Source organism: Natator depressus, chromosome 4 (assembly GCF_965152275.1).
Source record: "Natator depressus isolate rNatDep1 chromosome 4, rNatDep2.hap1, whole genome shotgun sequence".
NCBI classification, from domain to species: Eukaryota; Metazoa; Chordata; order Testudines; family Cheloniidae; genus Natator; species Natator depressus.
In genome coordinates this window covers 6,486,824-6,507,143 of record NC_134237.1, presented here as the reverse complement: position 1 = coordinate 6,507,143, position 20,320 = coordinate 6,486,824, and the positions used below count along the sequence as shown (strand labels likewise).

At 46.0% G+C, this 20,320-nt stretch overlaps 1 long non-coding RNA gene across 1 annotated transcript; it reads left to right on the top strand.

The window, feature by feature from the left end:
* Positions 1-49: 49 nt before the first annotated feature.
* Positions 50-8,174, top strand: LOC141985715 (uncharacterized). The gene is made up of 3 exons (XR_012638998.1): positions 50-78; positions 5,708-5,801; positions 8,042-8,174. It is a non-coding gene; the product is annotated as an uncharacterized LOC141985715 (long non-coding RNA).
* The last annotated feature ends 12,146 nt before the right edge of the window (positions 8,175-20,320 follow it).

Below are 20,320 nucleotides of genomic sequence, written 5' to 3'. Positions count from 1 at the left end.
ACCATTTCAGGTGCAACCACCAAGCTATAGGGATGGATTCTCCACTGCTGTAAATCCACAAAGCTCCATTGATTTCAAGTGAGTGATGCCGATTTATACCAGCTGCGGATGCAGCCAGTAAAGCTGAATTCCTGGCTCTACTGTGCCTAACCACGTGTGGGTGTGTAAGGGGGAAGGGAGACTGGTCCCATCCCTGCTTGGCGTCCAGTCACAGTCCTGGTCTCTGTGCTTCTGGGGCTCAGTGAATCTCCCACTGGGAACTTTTTCCGTTGTCTTCAAAAGGGAACAACTGGATCTTTGGTGCACAGAGTCCAGGGAGTCTAGCAATGGTATGTTACATTCCCCAGCATGGCGGATGATGAGACCATAATGTCCCCATCATAGAATCAGAGAATATTAGGGTTGGAAGAGACCTCAAGAGGTCATCTAGTCCCACCCTCTGGTCAAAGCAGAACCAACACCAAGTAAGTCATCTGGTGGAACTGAGCTGGCATGGGGGAAGCACTGAAATTCCCTCTGTAAAAAGTTGCACCCGCTGTTATTGCTTCACGCACTCTTCCCATGCTCTTGGAAGTGAAGAAAGGTCTCAGGCACCAGGTGTCTTGGAGGCCCCCTTCCCTCCTCAAATTCAGTCAGTGGCTCAATGACGCAACCCTGCCCTCAGTACTGGGAAAATATGAGCAGGCCAGCATGACAATGTACCCACAATGCTCTGTGCATGATAGCGGCTCTGTATTATCTGAATGAAAAAAAGAAAGAAGGGCCAGACAAATGAAAACGATCTAATTCTCCAAGCAACTGTATGCTAATCAGCCATTCATGATGCTAAAAATGCCTTGTCCATGCTGTTTTCAAAAAAAAAAAAAAGATGAAATGAATAAGGTAATGGTGACAGAACGGGGGACTGGAGTGGCATGCAAATGTGGGTGTCTTCAGGGCTGTGAGGCTGGTCCTCTGCAGGGAATAATTCAGTTGGAGATTTCGGGAGGAAATGGCAAATGGTATTTGAGTTTATGGCCTCCCTGCCACTGGGAGGCACTGACTTCAACCAAGCAAGGCCAGGCTAGCCTTGACAGAGCCCTGAATGACATCTAGTGATATTCTCATCAGGCTCACCTAGACCCAGACCTGCCAAGGTAGTTAGGCTCCAAACTTCCCTGGATCTGGGCCCTAGAGCTTGCTCACTTCCATTCCTAGAGAAGCCAATGGCACTGGCTGGCATATAATAAGGTGCTTGAAAAAGGAACCAGTCGCAATTACTTACGCCAGTGTTGGGAACTGTGGAGGGGACCAATTTGGAGCATGGTGCCCAGCCAGAATCTCAGGGCTTCACAGATGCACAAAGTGGGCTGGACGTAAGGACTCACTCCCCAAGGACACCAAATGGCTGCAGAGCCACTTTGAAGAGGGCACTCCAGGCAGACCATGTGCTCCCTACACGCCCTCTATCTCATCAAGCTGGGGGTGGGGGGTGGGGGTGAGACAATCTGTAGCTCTGAAGAGTAGTTTGGCCTCACTCCTCCCACCAGCCTACGAGGAAGCCCTCGTAGAGAGAAGACTCTGAGTCCTCTCTTATACACTCACACACACATGCTGAATTACAGTATAGGACTATGGCCTAGAGCTGGTCCATCTCTAAGATGGAGAGACCTGGAGTCTTATCTCAGTCCAGTCCCACACCAACATAACTCCATTGCCTTCACCCAGAAATGGAGGCACCCAAAATTAGAGGTCACTATCAGAAATAGAAAAGGAGTACTTGTGGCACCTTAGAGACTAACAAATTTATTTGAGCATAAGCTTTCGAGAGCTACAGCTCACTTCATCGGAAAATGTGGATCTTAATTTCAGTGTACTCCAATTTCCTCATTTGCCACACAGGAACAACCACGACCTACCTCACAGGGGTAAAGTAATTCATGTTGGTGAAGTGGTGAGAGAGAAGGTTCCCTTGGAGAGAAGGTTACTTAACTGTTTTATAAAAATTTTTATACATAGGCCTTTATCATTATGATTATTTCCATTGTGGTACCACCTAGGAGCCTTAGTCATGGATCATGACCCCATCATGTTAGGTGCTGTACAAATTCTCCATAACAGCCAGCTCTCCTCCTACAGTTTCCTCCACAAAATGCTACTAAACAGTAGAAAACTGAACGTTTTCTATGAACACAGATTCTTTTAACAAAATTAAAATTTCCATTTAATTGAAAAGCCACTTTCTGTTGGAAATATATTTGGATGGAAAATTTTCCAGGAGCTCCATTGAGTTGCATCTCCATGTGCATCCATTGCGTAGCTGAGAACTGTGTTCTGGCACAGAATAGTTTGCACAACATTCCAAACTGTATCTACCCTGGGTCACTGAACCCCTCTAACACTCATAGCAAAATCAATCTGATCTAAAAAATACAAAATCTAGATTCTCTGTTTAGCTTCGAACATTCTCCTCTCATTTATATCTTAAGGGCCAGATAATAAGAGCTGTACAGTTATATTGAAATGTATAATAAAATAAAAACCTGTTTGGCCCTCCCTGAGTACAGTTATGTTGAAAATTGACAGTAGAAATCCATTATTCCAATTCCCTTTAATGTAAAATTCCCTTTTATATGAACGTGGTATGTTTTCTGGCATGGTGGATCACCCACCCAAGTACTCTCTCAATGATCCAGACCCCTTTTTCCCAAACAATTCAAGTAAAGGGGGCTCTGCATGAAAAGTACAGACATTAGAAAAGTATGCTTCCTTAAAAGATGTTCACCGTGGTTTTGCTAATATACCAAATGTTGACCAGGGTGTTTTCGCCGTCTGTGAAGTGATGAAGTAAGAGTTCATTCATTGAGGCTGGAGTGGAGCTGGGGTGACTGGGTTTTCCTGGCCTTCAAGGAGCACCTACCATATCAACCAGCCAGTGCCCCGCTCTTGGGGACAGAGCCCTTGGACAGGGCGCAGAGCGAGGGTGACAATATAAAATTTCCAAACGTAAAGCTTGGTGGTGGCCGCAGGTAACCAAGTTAGGGAGTAGGAAGCCTTGGGTCATGACACTCCTTTAGGGCAGCTTTCCAGCGGTTTTGTATGGCTGCCACATGCAGCCCAAAGCAGCCGGCGCCAGGGCCAAGGTGCTGGCCCAATGTGATTCAAGCCAGAAGGATTTTGCCACCGGTTTGTGCAGGGCGGTTTCTCAGGCTGGGACTCTGTTAGGGCAGATTACAAGGCACTGTCTCTTTTACAAGAAGGCAGGATAAGACCAGGCACCTGGAATGGTAGCTGGGGGGGGAGGGAGCGATTACCATGTGAGTTGCTGGAAGGATGAAGCAGAGAAACGAGCACAGCTGCAGCCAGCAAAGCTGTTTCAAGTGCCCATCTTGGAGGATTAACTCAGTTCAGTTTTCCCTGTCTGTGGAGCCTTTCCAAATGCCTTGTCCCCACTCTGCCTGCCCCAACAAACAGTCCCAGGAAGCCAACACCCCTCCCCCAGCAACTCCAGGCACTCCATTGCTGCCCCACTACCCACCCACCCCAGACAGACACCAACTTTCCCCAGTCCACCACTGCCAGGTTTTGTAGAGGTCCATGCCCTATCTCCAGCACTGCTTGGGCTACGGTGTGTTGACTGTAAGCTGGTTTGTGTATGCAAATTTATAAATATGCAAATTATTCCATTAAGCAATTTGCATAAACGATACACAAAAGTTGGCTGCTGGGTTTAAGCCTCTGAGTGCTCCTGTTGAAAGCAAGGGGACTACTCACAGGCTTAGAGTTAAGCCAACACTTAAGTGGTTTGCTGGATCAGATCCAGGGAGCACAGAGAGGACCGACTCTTGCTTTCGGTAGTTACAATCATCTCAGTCCCGTAACATCCCTGAAGGCCATACGCTCAGTTAAATCACACAGCACGGGTGGGAGTTTCAGAAACATGCAGTGGTGACCTACCTCCATTCATGCTGAAGTCAGGGGGAATTTGACCATTAACAACAGTGGGGAAAGAGTTAGGCCACTCAAAATCCCACTCCATACCACCGGGCACTAAGTTTAGGGGAAAATCCTGTTTGTCTTATTGGCACAAATGGTCCCACTGATTTCAAAGGGACTATTCAACACTTGTGTAAGAAGAGCGAGGGGTTGGCCCTGCATGCCTATTAAGAATTGGTATAACCTTTAAATCCAAGCAACAGGGCTAAGATGAATTGCAAAATGGCCAGCCCTGCTTAATTTGCTTCTATTGTACCCTGCTTCCCTTTCCCAGCACTCATGGCATTCAGAAAGAACAGAGCAAACTCTACCTTCCTGGCTCTCTTGCATCAGTCACAGAGCTGCAAGTTCTCATGGCCGCTGCCCAATCCATCTAATGATCCTGGCACCCAGCCTCCTCTTAGCTACAGTGGCCTCTTTTGTCAGTTGTCAGCTAATTATGCCTAGCAGGCCCATTACCATCATGCACAGACAGCAAGGCCTAGAACACAATTATAGATTTTATTTTAAAAAGGCACCAGATGCTGCCTGCCTTTTGTCTTTATAGCGTACTTGGGGGCACCCCAACACAGCAGCATCTGCAAGCTTCCAAGCAGAAGGATTTTGTTAATTGTTTAATAGGCTCTGTTTGTATTCATCTCCCATATTTTACACTTTTCTCTTGGTACAACAGTGCATGGTAGGGTTGGATTTTCCTTGCACACCACTCGTCCTGGGTTTCAGAATATGCTGGGAATCTGACTGCTTAGCAAGGCTTTGGCGTAGAAATGACACACCTCTAAGTGGTCAAAAAGAATGATGCTATGGAATAGCTTGACGGATCTGTGCCCGTCAGGGAGTGAGGCATCTAAATGGGTGCACTTGCACCTGCAAAAGTGGAGGCTAGTTTGAAACCTAGCTCAAAAGTAGGGTCTTGAAATCTGAAAAAGATATAGTGGGGTTTTTTTGGAAAGGGGGAAAGAGAGTGTACAAAATCCATTGCAGTACCATGATCTGTAGTCCAGATCATTTTCATGGCAGTCTATCTATCATGGTAAATTATTATCCATTAGTATTCAACAAGAGTAAATAATCAACAGAAGACAAAAAAAAATTACATCTGATGGCAAAGCATAGTTATTACACAAATGAGCTATAATTTACCCGGCAACCAAGGAATTTAAAAGCGGCACCATGGAGATTTTCCCACTAGCTTAGCTATGCAGTAAACCCCAGACTCTCAGAGGGTACAATCCATGAGTGAAACACATTCAGTTGGTTTTCAGGTATAGCCAGCCGGTCCTGAAATGAATCTAGTAACATGCATGTAGAATAACCAAGTGGCTATAGTCTTGACATTTTTTCAAAGAAAACACCTCACAAGAAGTCACTCACTCACGTGTGCCTTGTTCTGTAGTCCATGGGGACAGGTAAGTTTTGACAGCATTTTCTCAGATTGTTGAAGACATATACATTATACACACAGCCTGCCCCTTTCAAATTTGTTAACAGAGGGGTAAATCTAAGTTTGTTTAGGCGATCGCTATGCTGGGCCACCAGCTGTAATTTATTTGGAGTGACTCTTTTCCAGCCTCACAATGGGGCTCCCAAAGAAGTTTACTGGGAATTTTCATGCCAGCTGCAGCAAAGGAGCAATTGCCCGTATAACAATGGCACGCGTTGCAGGTAAGGATTTAACAAGTGTTTTTTTTCTTAAAATAAAATGTGAGAGTTACTCATTCTGGTTCCACAGCATTTCAGCATCTGACCTGGTCTCTGCACTCCCCCAACCTGAGTATTCCGGTCGTCCCACCACCTCGCCGAGCCTTGTCGCCGTGACTAATGGGGTGAGACTGTCTGCTGTTACCACTGTGTACATCTGCTAAGAATGTGACACTCTTTATTACAATGAGCCATAAACTGCCCAGTGACTGGACCCACAGGGCTACTCCTGTGACTTGCAACAGAATCTATGCTCTGATTTTCAAAAGCACTTGGCATTGGTGTCAGTCTGCTCCCACTGCTGGCGCAGGGAGAACATCCCGTGGCTTCACTGGGAGCTTTTGAAAATCCCACCTACAACCAGATGCAACTCGAAGGAGGTGGCTCAAGGCAGAACTCAGAGAAGCTGCTGTGAAGCACCGATACCTCAGTGTGACGGGGTGGCAGTTTCTCAAGTCATTGACTTCAGCGGGGCTGCGGCTGTGAGGAGCCGCTGACCAGTGTGAGCCTGTCAGGGATGGACCGTGCAGAACTAAAGATAGTTTAACCCTGACTCCAATTAAACACCTCCCTCTGCAATTAGCCCCATTGAAAGGAGTGGGAGGGAATGCATAGTAAGCTACTAACTCAAAACGAGTACGGGCTGGCAGAATCTTTCCTCTAGATTAAACACAGTGGGTTAATTTTCCCCTCTCTATGATAATACCAATTTCTCCCAGGAGAAAAGAGCCACACAGTTACTTTGCGCATAACAAACTCAATCCAGGTCACAAACCCAAGGTGCTTGGGCTGCCAATACGCTGGGTGACAGGCAAAACTACCCTGCACGAGTTTGACGTTTCCCCAAGGTACTTTACTGAGATTAGGAATGTGTTGCTATTCCCCATCGACACAGCTTCGGCAGCCTGTGAGAAAGAGCTGCAGGTGGCTCTCCAGTCCAAATTCAGACGATTTAAGAAGTTCAACGAGCACCACCACTGGGCATTACAAACATTAATGGCTCCTTTTCATGACACCGATTAGAATGAGAATGGAAAGTGCCACGGCATGGACTCACTCCCATGGCTGGATTAAGGCATACACTAACTAAGCTACAGTTCAGGGCCTCGCAATATGAGGGAGCCTCTAAAAAGAAAAAAACTGACTCCATTTCAAACTTTATCAAAATTTTGGGGGGAGCGATAGCTCAGTGGTTTGAGCATTGGCCTGCTAAATGCAGGGATGTGAGTTCAATCCTTGAGGGGGCCATTTAGGGATCTGGGGCAAAAATGGGGGATTGGTCCTGCTTCAAGCAGGGAGTTGGACTAGATGACCTCCTGAGGTCCCTTCCAACCCTGATATTCTATGATTCTATGAAATAAAGGAGATATGGGAAAAAGAAGATTCTTTCTAAATATAGACATTTTCATTCAAGTATGACAAAAATATACACATCGGGCTACACAAATACCTTTAACCTACCCTTTTACCCCTCACAGATTGTTCATTATTGACAGGTGAGGGGGTTGGGGCTCAGGGGAAAAAAAGATAATCGCTCTTCTAAAATGAGTATTTCTATGAGTAAGTCTGCTATCAGTCTCCTAAGGCAGGGTTTTGTTGGCCAGCTGGTATCGGTAAAATTCTGACCGTGCCTTCAGAACTTACTGAAATAAATAATTAATCTCACTGCCGATAAAAAAAAATTGGGGAAAATGTGAGGTGAGAGGCGGCTGTGTCGTGAAGCCATCCGGCCATGCTCCTACTCGTAGGGGACACGTCCTAGGAGTGACGTCATGTATAGCGTCTCCCTTGTCTGATAATAGCCGGACAGCCGCCATCTTTTGTTTATGGTCCAGCACGTTCAGTCATATAGTGCCTTCGCTCCCGTTTTTCTTTGTTTGCTTAAGTGTTAGTGGGACCTTTCTTCTTTTGATCTGTACAGACGTACAGCTGTGTATTTTAGTGCGCACGCCGCTTTCTGCTTCTTGCGATATCCCTGCTTCACATGATTGAGTTTGCAGGCGATCATCTTTTGGACTTGTGTTGGGTGGATCTTCAGGAGGATACATTTGTTTTGCCTTCCCTCTGTCAGTTTCGGGAACCTTCACAGTAAATAGCAGAGAATGCTGACAAAAGGATAAATAGAGGGTTTTGAGAGAAGTGTAGGAAGATATACATATATATATATATCAAAATATTCTGAGTACTTGGTGATCAAGTTGTTTCAAACTATATGCATATATGATTTATTGGCTATTAAAGCCTATAATATTCATTATATTTGCTTGAATATAGGCTAGTTTTTCTCACTTTCGCAATGCCTGTCTAGAGATTACCAGTCTTTTTTCTGGTAAATTCTTTCTTTCTTTCTCTTTTACACATATAGCTTGTTGTCACTCTGTGTGTCCGAGGTGTTTACTCAAGATTAATTAGTGGCCCTGGGGAAGACAGAGGATAGAGAAGTGAATGCAAAGAGAGATGTCTGCTTAGAAAATGCAGCAAGAAAAGCTATCTGCCCTAAGCATTCTGTGCATCGAAAGTGACAAACTCCATATCTTATCATTTGAGAACATCATCAATGACTTTGCTCTCCAAAAATCACAAAAGAAAATGTTTTAAATTTTAGTGTTAAAATTAATGTGATGTGCAAACAGACATACTGCAGGTTGTCCTGCTTCCATTAAGTAAGCTGGTCTGTGTAACTGTAACTGCTTTTGTGTTGCTGTAGATATAAAGTTTCCATAACTACTAATTAAGAAATCAGACGAAAATATGTTAATTTGAAATGATTTTATAATGCAAACAGGCATGTTGCAAGACGTGTTTTAGTTAGATCATTATTCCATTTTTACAACTTTGCTTTTGTATATATGCAAATATAAAGCTTTCATGTTTAAATGTTAAATGGCCTTTCTGTGAAAATAATCAATTGCTTTGTTTTTTATGGTAGGGGGGCCTCTTACACTTGCAATAGTTCAGGGCCTCCGAATGTCACAATCCAGCTCTGTGCACATTATAAAATTATCATTTTATATTAGAGTTAATCTGGAAGTATAGTTAATCTGGAACTAAACGATCTGGAAATAGTTAATCGGTTCATCTATGTGACATCACCAAGGGAGAGGAAGAGGCATATCAAGATGACCCACAGAACTATTGTACAGCTGATAGTTTCAGAACCATGACAAAGACAGATACTCTTGACCTCAACAGTAATTTAATATAGGTGAAAAAGATCAAGTAGTTGCTTCAGTAGAAACCTTACAAATATATATAGCACACATATGTAATAAGGAAACATGTAACCCTTAGTCCACATAATAGCAAGTTTACAGTAAATATAGTGTTCCTTCCCCCTTTTCCCCATTCCCCGTACATCATGAGAGCTGTCAGGATGGATTAGATTGACGAGGAGCAGCAGGAGAGAGCTGGATCTGGTAGCTTCCTTAAAATGGTCAAGAAATATGCATGTAAGATCAAAGAAATATGTAAATATGCACAACAAGGCAGAGCTAAGTGGGTTACAGTTACAGAAAGAGATACAGACAAGCTAAGAGAGTTCAATTTATAGGTTACTAGAATGAATCATAGAATCATAGAATATCAGGGTTGGAAGGGACCTCAGGAGGTCATCTAGTCCAACCCCCTGCTCAAAGCAGGACCAATCCCCAACTAAATCATCCCAGACAGGGCTTTGTCAAGCCTGACCTTAAAAACTTCTAAGGAAGGAGATTCCACCACCTCCCCAGGTAACGCATTCCAGTGCTTCACCACCCTCCTAGTGAAAAGGTTTCTCCTAATATCCAACCTAAACCTCCCCCACTGCAACTTGAGACCATTACTCCTTGTTCTGTCATCAGCTACCACTGAGAACAGTCTAGATCCATCCTCTTTGGCACCCCCTTTCAGGTAGTTGAAAGCAGCTATCAAATCCCCCCTCATTCTTCTCTTCCACAGACTAAACAATCCCAGTTCCCTCAGCGTCTCCTCATAAGTCATGCGTTCCAGTCCCCTTATCTTTTTTGTTGCCTTCTGCTGGACACTTTCCAATTTTTCCACCTCCTTCTTGTAGTGTGGGGCCCAAAACTGGACACAGTACTCCAGATGAGGCCTCACCAATGTTGAATAGAGGGGAATGATCACGTCCCTCGATCTGCTGGCAATGCCCCTACATATACATCCCAAAATGCCCTTGGCCTTCTTGGCAATAAGGGCACACTGTTGACTCATATCCAGCTTCTTGTCCACTCTAACCCCTAGGTCCTTTTCTGTAGAACTGCTGCCTAGCCATTCGGTCCCTAGTCTGTAGCAGTGCATGGGATTCTTCCATCCTAAGTGCAGGACTCTGCACTTGTCCTTGTTGAACCTCATCAGATTTCTTTTGACCCAATCCTCTAATTTGTCTAGGGCCCTCTGTATCCTATCCCTACCCTCTAGCGTATCTACCTCTCCTCCCAGTTTAGTGTCATCTGCAAACTTGCTAAGGGTGGATTCCACACCATCCTCCAGATCATTTATGAAGATATTGAACAAAACCGGCCCAAGGACCGACCCTTGGGGCACTCCACTTGATACCGGCTGCCAACTAGACATGGAGTCATTGATCACTACCCATTGACCCCGACCATCTAGCCAACTTTCTATCCACCTTATAGTCCATTCATCCAGCCCATACTTCTTTAACTTGCTGGAAAGACTACTGTGGGAGACCATGTCAAAAGCTTTGCTAAAGTCAAGGAACAACACGTCCACCGCTTTCCCCTCATCCACAGAGCCAGTTATCTCATCATAGAAGGCAACTAGATTAGTCAGGCATGACTTGCCCTTGGTGAATCCATGCTGACTATTCCTGATCACTTTCCTCTCCACTAAGTGCTTCAGAATTGATTCCTTGAGGACCAGCTCTATGATTTTTCCAGGGACTGAGGTGAGGCTGACTGGCCTGTAGTTCCCAGGATCCTCCTTCTTCCCTTTTTTAAAGATGGGCACTATATTAGCCTTTTCCCAGTCATCCGGGACTTCCCCCGATCGCCATGAGTTTTCAGAGATACTGGCCAATGGCTCTGCAATCACATCCGCCAACTCCTTTAGCACTCTCGGATGCAGCACATCCGGCCCCATGGACTTGTGCTCGTTCAGCTTTTGTAAATAGTCCCGAACCACTTCTTTCTCCACAGAGGGCTGGTCACCTCCTCCCCATGCTGTGCTGCCCAGTGCAGTAGTCTGGGAGCTGACCTTGTTCATGAAGACAGAGGCAAAAAAAGCATTGAGTACATTAGCTTTTTTCACCTCCTCTGTCACTAGGTTGCCTCCTTCATTCAGTAAGGGGCCCACACTTTCCTTGACTTTCTTCTTGTTGCTAATATACCTGAAGAAACCCTTCTTGTTAGTCTTAACATCTCTTGCTAACTGCAACTCCAGGTGTGATTTGGCCTTCCTAATTTCACTCCTGCATCCCCGAGCAATATTTGTATACTCTTCCCTGGTCATTTGTCCAGTCTTCCACTTCTTGTAAGCTTCTTTTTTGTGTTTAAGATCAGCAAGGATTTCACTGTTAAGCCAAGCTGGTCGCCTGCCATATTTACTATTCTTTCTACACATTGGGATGGTTTGTCCCTGTAACCTCAATAAGGATTCTTTAAAATACAGCCAGCTCTCCTGGACTCCTTTCCCCCTCATGTTATTCTCCCAGGGGATCCTGCCCATCAGTTCCCTGAGGGAGTCAAAGTCTGCTTTTCTGAAGACCATATAGTGGCTTTCCTATGATTTTACAGTTTGGATTTAGCAGCCATTGTTCCCTCCAAACAGATTCATTTGGCAAAAATGAACTTGGCTGTGGGGAAGTTATTTCTTGTCCTCCTAACAGGTTTTGCCTGGTGTATTTCCTGCTTTGTGCACCTCACTTTGTTCATCTCCATGGTAAAAATAAAGTTCCTTGAGAGGTAGAGTCCTCAATGTGCACTCCACCATTTTGTACTTTAACATGAAATAAGCTATACATTTGGAAAATCAGATCTTAAGCCCAGTTCTGTGGCCAATGGCAAAACTCCCTTTGAGCTCAGTGTGGACAGGGTTGAGACATGCTTCTACAATAGCAAAATGTTATAAAAAAAATTAACGGGTCCAGCTTTCAAAGTTAGGCGCCTAAATACCCATTTGCTGAGCCAAAGGACTGATTTTGGTGCCTGAATCAGTGCTTAGGTCCCTGCAATGGATATGTTGCTGCCTAAAGATGGATTTACGTGCTGAACTTTCAGCCCCCCAGTTTCAAGGCTAAGCCCTTTGTTTAGATGTATACTAATGATGAAATGGTTCAGGAATCTTTTTTCTGAAGCAGATGGGATGGAGGCACAGTTAAGGTGCCCTGCAGTGTGTGAGTGCCTCAAGGAAGGACATATGTCAAAGTGACCCTTTTTATGTTCAGTCCATGTCACTGCCTCTTCCCTTTTCCACTGTCTGCCCAACGTTATCAGCCCAGCCATGAGCTCACTTTGCACACCTAGAGATAAGTCCTGTTCAAAAGACGATCACAACAGTCTCTCCTGCAGTGTTGCATCAGCTCCCGTTGTATGGGGAGACTTTGGCAAACCAGTAAAGTGCCTGAAACCACTATGGCTTATTGCTAAAAGCAGCCAAGTCAGCAGGCTGTAAATTGGCCATTCAGCAGACTCAGTTTAACCAAGGCGGGGGTGGGGGGGTTAGGTGCCATAGAGAGGACAGCTTGACCCCTCATCCTTCCTGATAAGAATTGTGTTGAAGTTGCTGATACGTGCATCTTAGAAGAGCAGGATTGGGGGGAGGGATAGCTCAGTGGTTTCAGCATTGGCCTGCTAAACCCAGGGTTGTGAGTTCAATCCTTGAGGGGGCCATTTGGGATCTGGGGCAAAAATTGGGGGTTGGTCCTGCTTTGAGCAGGGGGTTGGACTAGATGACCTCCTGAGGTCCCTCCCAACCCTGGTATTCTATGATTCTATGATTGGCCCCAGGAATGTCTACTGGGGCCTCAAGGCTGCAAACTCTGGAAAAACCCACACCTGGTTAATGGATAATCAGAAGGAACCTCTCGCTTGACCATTGAAACTGCTTACTTAACAAGTTTGCTTTAAGGGACATGTCATTCTATTACTAATGTATAAATAAGGGGGGAAAGTTTGAGGTAGGGGGAACTCTTCAGGCCTGGACTCTCCCTCTGGATGCATCTTGTGTTCCCCACCGGCAGTGTCTGCCGCTGTGCCACTCAAGAGCCACACTCAGCTTTGGTAATTATCAAGGGTTGGGGGTGTTTTACTATCCTGTTGCGGATGTGCGTATAAGTGCTGGAGACTAAGTAAAGTTTAGCTTTAAGTAAAAGCACTCTTGTGTTGTCCTGTTTGTGCCAGCCATCTATCGGTCGGACGGCCGTATCTCCCCTGATTAATTTCCTGACACCACCTCGCACAGAATAAAAGTTACCAAGAGCTTTGGTTTGGAAGAACCCCGGGTAACACCGTTACTAACAAACCACCTCCATTAGACAACACACAACAAGGGGCGTTGCAAAGGCTGGTTACTGTACGTTCAAACTAGAATTGACCAAGGTTTGTAAAGGCCCTGTAGGAAGTTCTTTTCCACCCCTTCTGCCAGCAAAAGGAGCTTGAATGCTATTTCTTTAATGGGGTCAAGGGAGGGCAAGGAATCAATGCCAACCGCTTGTTACTTATAAGCAACCCTACAGTAACAAACTGATGTAATTGGGGGAGGGATGGGACATTCACTAAGGAGAAAATTCCAGCTCTGCTCTGCACATCAGGTTTCAGTTCCATTGGAGGGTAGGGATAGGGTTCAGACGGACCTAGACTAATTGGAGGATTGGGCCAAAAGAAATCTGATAAGGTTCAACAAGGACAAGTGCAGAGTCCTGCACTTAGGAAAGAAGAATCCCATGCACCACTGCAGGCTGGGGACTGACTGGCTAAGCAGCAGTTCTGCAAAAATGGACCTGGGGATTACAGTGGATGAGAAGCTGGATATGAGTCAGCAGTGTGCCCTTGTTGCCAAGAAGGCCAACGGCATATTGGGCTGTATTAATGGGAGCATTACCAGCAGATCGAGGGAAATGATCATTCCCCTCTATTCGGCACTGGTGAGGCCACACCTGGCGTATTGCATCCAGTTTTGGAGTCCAGTGGAGGGCAACAAAAATGATCAGTGGGCTGGGGCACATGACTTCCGAGGAGAGGCTGAGGGAACTGGGGTTGTTTAGTCTGCAGAAGAGGAGAGTGAGGGGGGATTTGATAGCAGCCTTCAACTACCTGAAGGGGGTTCCACAGAGGATGGAGCTCAGCTGTTCTCAGTGGTGGCAGATGACAGAACAAGGAACAATGGTCTAGGTTGCAGTGGGGGAGGTCTAGGTTGTATATTAGGAAAAATTATTTCACTAGGAGGATGGTGAAGCACTGGAATGGGTTACCTAGGGAGGTGGTGGAATATCCATCCTTAGAGGTTTTTTAAGGCCCAGTATGACAAAGCCCTGGCTGGGATGATTTAGTTGGGGATTGGTCCTGCTTAGAGCAGGGGCTTGGACTAGATGACCTCCTGAGGTCTCTTCCAACCCTAATCTTCTATGATTCTAGGCTCGGCTCCCAGTATTCTGTTATTATTTGCACCTTACATGGTCAGTGGAGATAAAGGCTCCATTTTACTAAGTTCTGTACAGACATTCAGTGAGACAGTGCCTGCCCCAAAGAGATTACAGTCTAAGCGGACGAGATGTTTATATATTATTATTATTTGTATTACGGAAGTGCCTAAGGAGCCCCAGTCAGGGACCAGGGCCCCATTGTGTGAGGCACTGTACAAACAGGCACAGAGAGGTGAAGTTACTTTCACACAACAAATGACCAGGCAGAACAAGCCAGGTCTCCTGAGCCCCACTCCAGAATTCTGAGCTATGGACCATGCTGCTTGCCACAGATTGCTGAGGCACACTCCCGTCTACGGGAAAATCTGGGAGGACCTGAGAGGAGAATGGTAGGATTACATTTAATTTTGTGTAACTAATTTAAACCTCTGGGCAAAAAAACCCAACCAACCCAAAAACCAAAGCCAAACAAGTTCATGGCCAAATCTACATGGCTGCTGTGAATGTATCAGTAGAGCAGTGCAGTCGAGTGGAGATCTACTGAGTGGATCTAAGAGCAGGATTTTGCCGTGAGGAAATACTTCAATTTCATGTTTCCAAATGGGTATTACCAGAGGGGAGCAGGAAAAATGGATTTTAAAAAACAGTGATAAATATCATGACATGGTCCTTTTAATGAGGTGTGAGGAGCTAGCTCTCTAGACCCTGCCCCGTAGGGTAAAGATGTTTTCCTGAGCTTTAGTGCTAACAACTTTTGCTTTGTTTCATTTTGGCTCCTGGAGGCATTTTCAAGAGCTGTTATGTAATCCAAGAGAGGGAGGAGCCCTGGCTGGGATGATTTAGTTGGGGATTGGTCCTGCTTTGAGCAGGGGGTTGGACTAGATGACCTCCTGAGGTCCCTTCCAACCCTGATATTCTATGATTCTAGGAGAAGCCATCCAGGGAGCGACAGAGACCCTGATGTCACTTGCATACCTGGTTAACGTCACCAGAAATTGTCATTAGTAAAATATCTGCTGTATTTCCATAATCTTTTAGAGCTTTAGTATCATCTCAACAGGAAGGAAGCAGCTGCAGGCAGGGCCACTCAGAGCGGGGGGCAGGAGGGCCCTTTGGCCTGCACCTCAAGCTCAAAGGGGGCCTCAAATTTAGACACTTGTTAATTTTTTGGCATTTGATAAGTTTCGCAACTTGTTTTTATGCGCATCCATATCAGACCAAAATGTGACGCACACTCTCAGCTTAGAGCTGCACAGTTTAGAAAATAAGAGATGTGATTTGGTAAAAGACATAATTTTTTTGTTAACTGTGTAGCAGGGCAGTTGTCCTGCTCCTGAAAAAGGTAAGCTGATTGGGTGTGGCTGCAGCTGTGGCCGCTTCACCAATCAGACCACAGCTGGCCCTGACAAAAGGACCGAGCGCAGAGCTGGGTCAGACTCTCTCTCTCCGGAGAGAGAGGGGCCTAGCTGCCTGAAGGAGCCAGCGTACCTGAGGCTGAGCAGTGCTCAGGAAGGGCAAAGGAGCTGGGGAGCTCCAGCCTGGCAACTTCCCAGGCTGAGGCCTTGGTTAAGACCAAAGCAGGCACTGGGGTTGCAGAGCTGCAGCCCGGGGATCGGCAGAGGCAGCTGGTCCAGCCCCCTTGCCAGTGATGAGTGGCTATTATGGACTGCAGTTTGCCCCAGTAAGAGGGGGCTAGATGATGACTGGCAGTAGTCACTGAGGCAAGGTGGGGATAGATGGTTGGGGGCTCCCTGGGGATGGGAGGCCCAGAGCGGGGGTACTGTGCCGGGAGGGACACGGAGGCCCTAAGGCAGGCGAGACACCGGCCTGTAGACGGTGCTCTGGGCTGGACAAGAGCTAATTCCCAAGACGACCAGCAGGAGGTGCCGTGCTGGTGAGTCTTTGTGGCTACACATGGTGGAGAATGTGAGAATAGATACAAGGAGCAGGGCAAGGATTGTGGGACTATTGCCAGACAGAGTAAGGGGATGATAGATCCCGGCTACACTAGGGTTTTCTTGGCGGAGGCCCCAGGTGCCATCCCTGGTTGGGCCCTGGTGTCAGCACCCCAGCGGAAGGGGGCAGATGACCTGCAAAGGATCCGGGAGACTCAAGAGGGACTATGGGAGGTGCAGTGGGCCCTCCACGAACAGTTGGGAAAGCGGGCAAGGGAGCAGCGAGCCCTGGTACAACTCCTTCGGAGGGAATTCCAGTGCAGCTGCAGAGAGCATGAAGGAAAACCGAGCTCCAGGGCCAGGAGGCCTGGGGCAGAGTGCAGGGCTTGTTGTGCCTGTGGGCAGCAGGGACATTTGAGAGGGGACTGTCCCTACTGGGTTGGGGGCAAGGAGCCTCACCCAGGACAGGGGAAGGGACAAGACCCTAGGAAGGCCCATTGGGTGAAAAAACTCAAGAGGGGACTGACATGTTGGACCTGGGGGCAGCGAGGGCACCTATGGAGGGATTGCCCAGGCCCAGGGAGGGCTAGACCCACGAAGGAGTGAAAAAGGCCCAAGGCAGCGAGGAGGTGGGGAGCCTGCTGGGGCTGCCAGAAACTGGGCCACGTTAAGAGGCACTGCCCCCTCAAGGGAAGAGAGGGGCTGAAGACGACGGGCCACCAATGGTGGAGGCAGTAATGAGGACGGAGGGGACCCAGTGGGAGGTTGGGACCCAGGCCATCTCTGGGCATGTCTTGACCAAAGGGACCCAGACAGAGTGAGGCCTGCAAGAGGCCAGGACTCAGGTGGTCATGAGACAGGCCACAAAATGAACTCAGACCCTAAGGGTGGAGGGTCTGGGAGATATGGACCTTCAGGCATGGCTGGAGGCCATGAAGCAGGCCCACTGGAAGGCGGAGGCACACACGTGGGAGATGGCCAGAGGCTGGGAGGCTTCAGAGATGAAGTGGGTGGGCCTGGAGGGGCGGCCCTGGAGGGGTGGCCTGGGGGAGCCCAGGCCAAGAGTCCCCCATATCCCCAGGGGTGGGGATTTTGAGTGGGGGAGGGTGTAGTGGGGTAGTTGCCCTGCTCCTGAAAAAGGTAGGCTGATTGGGTTTGGCTGCAGCTGTGGCCGCTTCACCAATCAGACCACAGCTGGCCCTGATAAAAGGTCTGAGCACCGAGCTGGGTCAGATGAGAGAGAGAGAGAGAGAGAGAGAGAGAAGGGCCCAGCTGCCTGAAGGAGCCCGGGTACCTGAGGCTGAGCAGTGCTCAGGAATGGCAAAGGAGCTAGGGAGCTCCAGCCTGGCAACTCCCCAGGCTGAAGCCTTGGTTAAGGCCAAAGAAGGAACTGGGGTTGCAGATTGGCAGTCCGGGGACAGGCAGAGGCAGCTGGTCCAACCCCCTTGCCAATGATGAGTGGCCAATATGGACTGAAGTTTGCCCCAGTGAGAGGGGGCTAGATGATGACTGGCAGTAGCCAATGAGGCAAGGTGGGGATAGAGGGTTAGGGGTTCCCTGGGGAGGGGAGACCCAGCAATGCCCCTCTGCCATGAACATTGGCCAAACCAGACAGTCTCTACACAAAAGAATAAATGGACACAAATCTGACATCAGGAATCATAACATTCAAAAACCAGGAGGAGAACACTTCAACATCTCTGGCCACTCAGTAACAGATTTAAAGGTGGCAATTTTGCAACAGAAAAGCTTCAAAAACAGACTCAGACGAGAAACTGCTGAGCTTGAATTAATATGCAAACTAGATACCATTAACTTGGGTTTGAATAGAAACTGGGAGTGGCTGGGTCATTACACATATTGAATCTATTTCCCCATGTTAAGTATCCTCACACCTTCTTGTCAACTGTGTAAATGGGCCATCTTGATTATCACTACACAAGTTTTTTTTCTCCTGCTGATAATAGCTCATCTTAATTAATTAGCCTCTTATTCCACCTTTTCATGTTCTCTGTATGTATGTATGTATGTATATATACACAATCTTCTTACTATATATTCCATTCTATGCATCCGATGAAGTGAGCTCTAGCCAACGAAAGCTTATGGTCAAATAAATTTGTTAGTCTCTAAGGTGCCACAAGTACTCCTGTTCTTTTATCCCTCTGTCTGAATCCGTGTCTGTGTTTGCTGTATATATGTCATCCCTTTATCTTCAGCTCAGCCTGTTATATTATAACTTGTGTGCTTGAGTTTTGATTCAGTAAAAAGGCTAATAACCTGTCTGACTGTTTCATTTTGTATTCTTAATTAGTATTCCTTAGTTTTAAATCTTTTCAGCATTTGTGTACATGTTTACAGTAGAAGATTTCAAGTGTAGATAAGCTACTTATTTACAGCAGAATATTTCAAGTGTGGATAGGCTACATATTGACCTGATAGATCACTATGAAGAGGAGATTAAAAAGTGGTGCAAGCAAGAGACAGCGAAAACAACTGCGTGAAGCAGCAGCTAAGAGCTCAAAGCCAATAACTTCATTTCTCAAACCACTGGAAAACACACCTTACCCAACAAAAAATACAACAGATAATGAAAACTCCGCAACTGCAACAGGTGATATTTCAATGCCAATACCTGAACATGAGGACAGTAGTCAAGAAGGAGATGTGCCAATAGTAAAAGATGCAGCAGAAGATCCTTTGTACGATCAAGAAACTCAACAGCAACAGGAAGATGTAGATCTTACGCAGCAAGAGCAATTCATGAATACCACATGACTGTGACTGATATTGGAATTATTGACAAGAACCATGCTGCCTAAATGCAATCTTTTCTTCAAATTAGTTGTTTTGAAATTCCAAGTAACATTCTATGAGATGCTGTTAATAATGCTTTCCTTACTCGTCTGCTGACAAAAACGCTTTCAAATGGTGAGACCTGCACAAGAGACTGGTTATGCTGGAGTACGGAAAAACAATCTCTCTACTGTGCACCCTGCTTTATTTTGAACAAAAACAATGAGGAGTCTGGTGGCACCTTAAAGACTAACAGATTTATTTGGGCATAAAGAAGAAGTGGGTTTTTTACCCAGGAAAGCTTATGCCCAAATAACTCTGTTAGTCTTTAAGGTGCCACCGGACTCCTCATTGTTTTTGTGGATACAGACTAACAAGGGCTACCCCCTGATTTTCAACAAAAGTGCTGCAAATGCATCAATTCTCTCTGATCAATCAGGATAGAACATAAACAGAGGAAGGAGGAACTTGAAAGACTGAATACCATCACATGAGAGTTCAACGTCACACAAAGAAAATGATGTTGCTTGGAAATCAGCCAGTAGGACAGCATCAGCTGAAAGTTCAGTTGAGAATTTACTCTTGACTGAACTCTCTATAGAAACTAATAACTGGAAAAAACTTCTTGAGTGCATCCTGAATGTCATCCTTTTTCCTTCTGAGTGGGAATTGGCTTTCTTTGGTTCCAGTCAATGTATTGGTGATCGTGCAAATGGAAACTTTCTAGGCTTAGTTGAGCTCCTCAGCAAATATGACCTACTTTTATCAGAGCATGTTAAATGTGATTGAGAACCGCAAGAGAGTCAAAAGTGCATTCATGCGAGTCCATTATCTCTCCACACGCATACAAAACGAGTTTATTGAGTTATGTGGGTCATTCGTACAAACAACAATTCTTGATGAGATTCGAAATGCCAAGTATTTTTCAATCATTGTTGATGCTACTCCAGATTGTTCTCACAAGGAACAGACTACTCTGGTTATTTGATATGTTAAGATTGTAGACAGCTCAAAATTTTCAATTGAAGAAAGGTTTATTTTCTTTGATAATTTCACAAGAAAAACTGGAAAAGAAATTGCTGCTCGAGTACTAGCAATTCTAGAAGGTTTTAAGTTAGATTTTCAAGTTTGCATTGGTCAAGCCTGTGACAATGTATCTAACATGGCTGGGAAGTACAAAGGTGTACAAGCAGTTCTACTTGAGCATAATTCAAACTGTATTTTCTCCAGCTGTCGAAACCACACACTAAACCTTGTAGGTGTTGACTGTGCTGAATCATACAAGGAGGCAATTACTTACTTTGGAACTGTTCAGCAAATGTACAATCTCTTCAGTAGCAGTGCACAAAGGTGG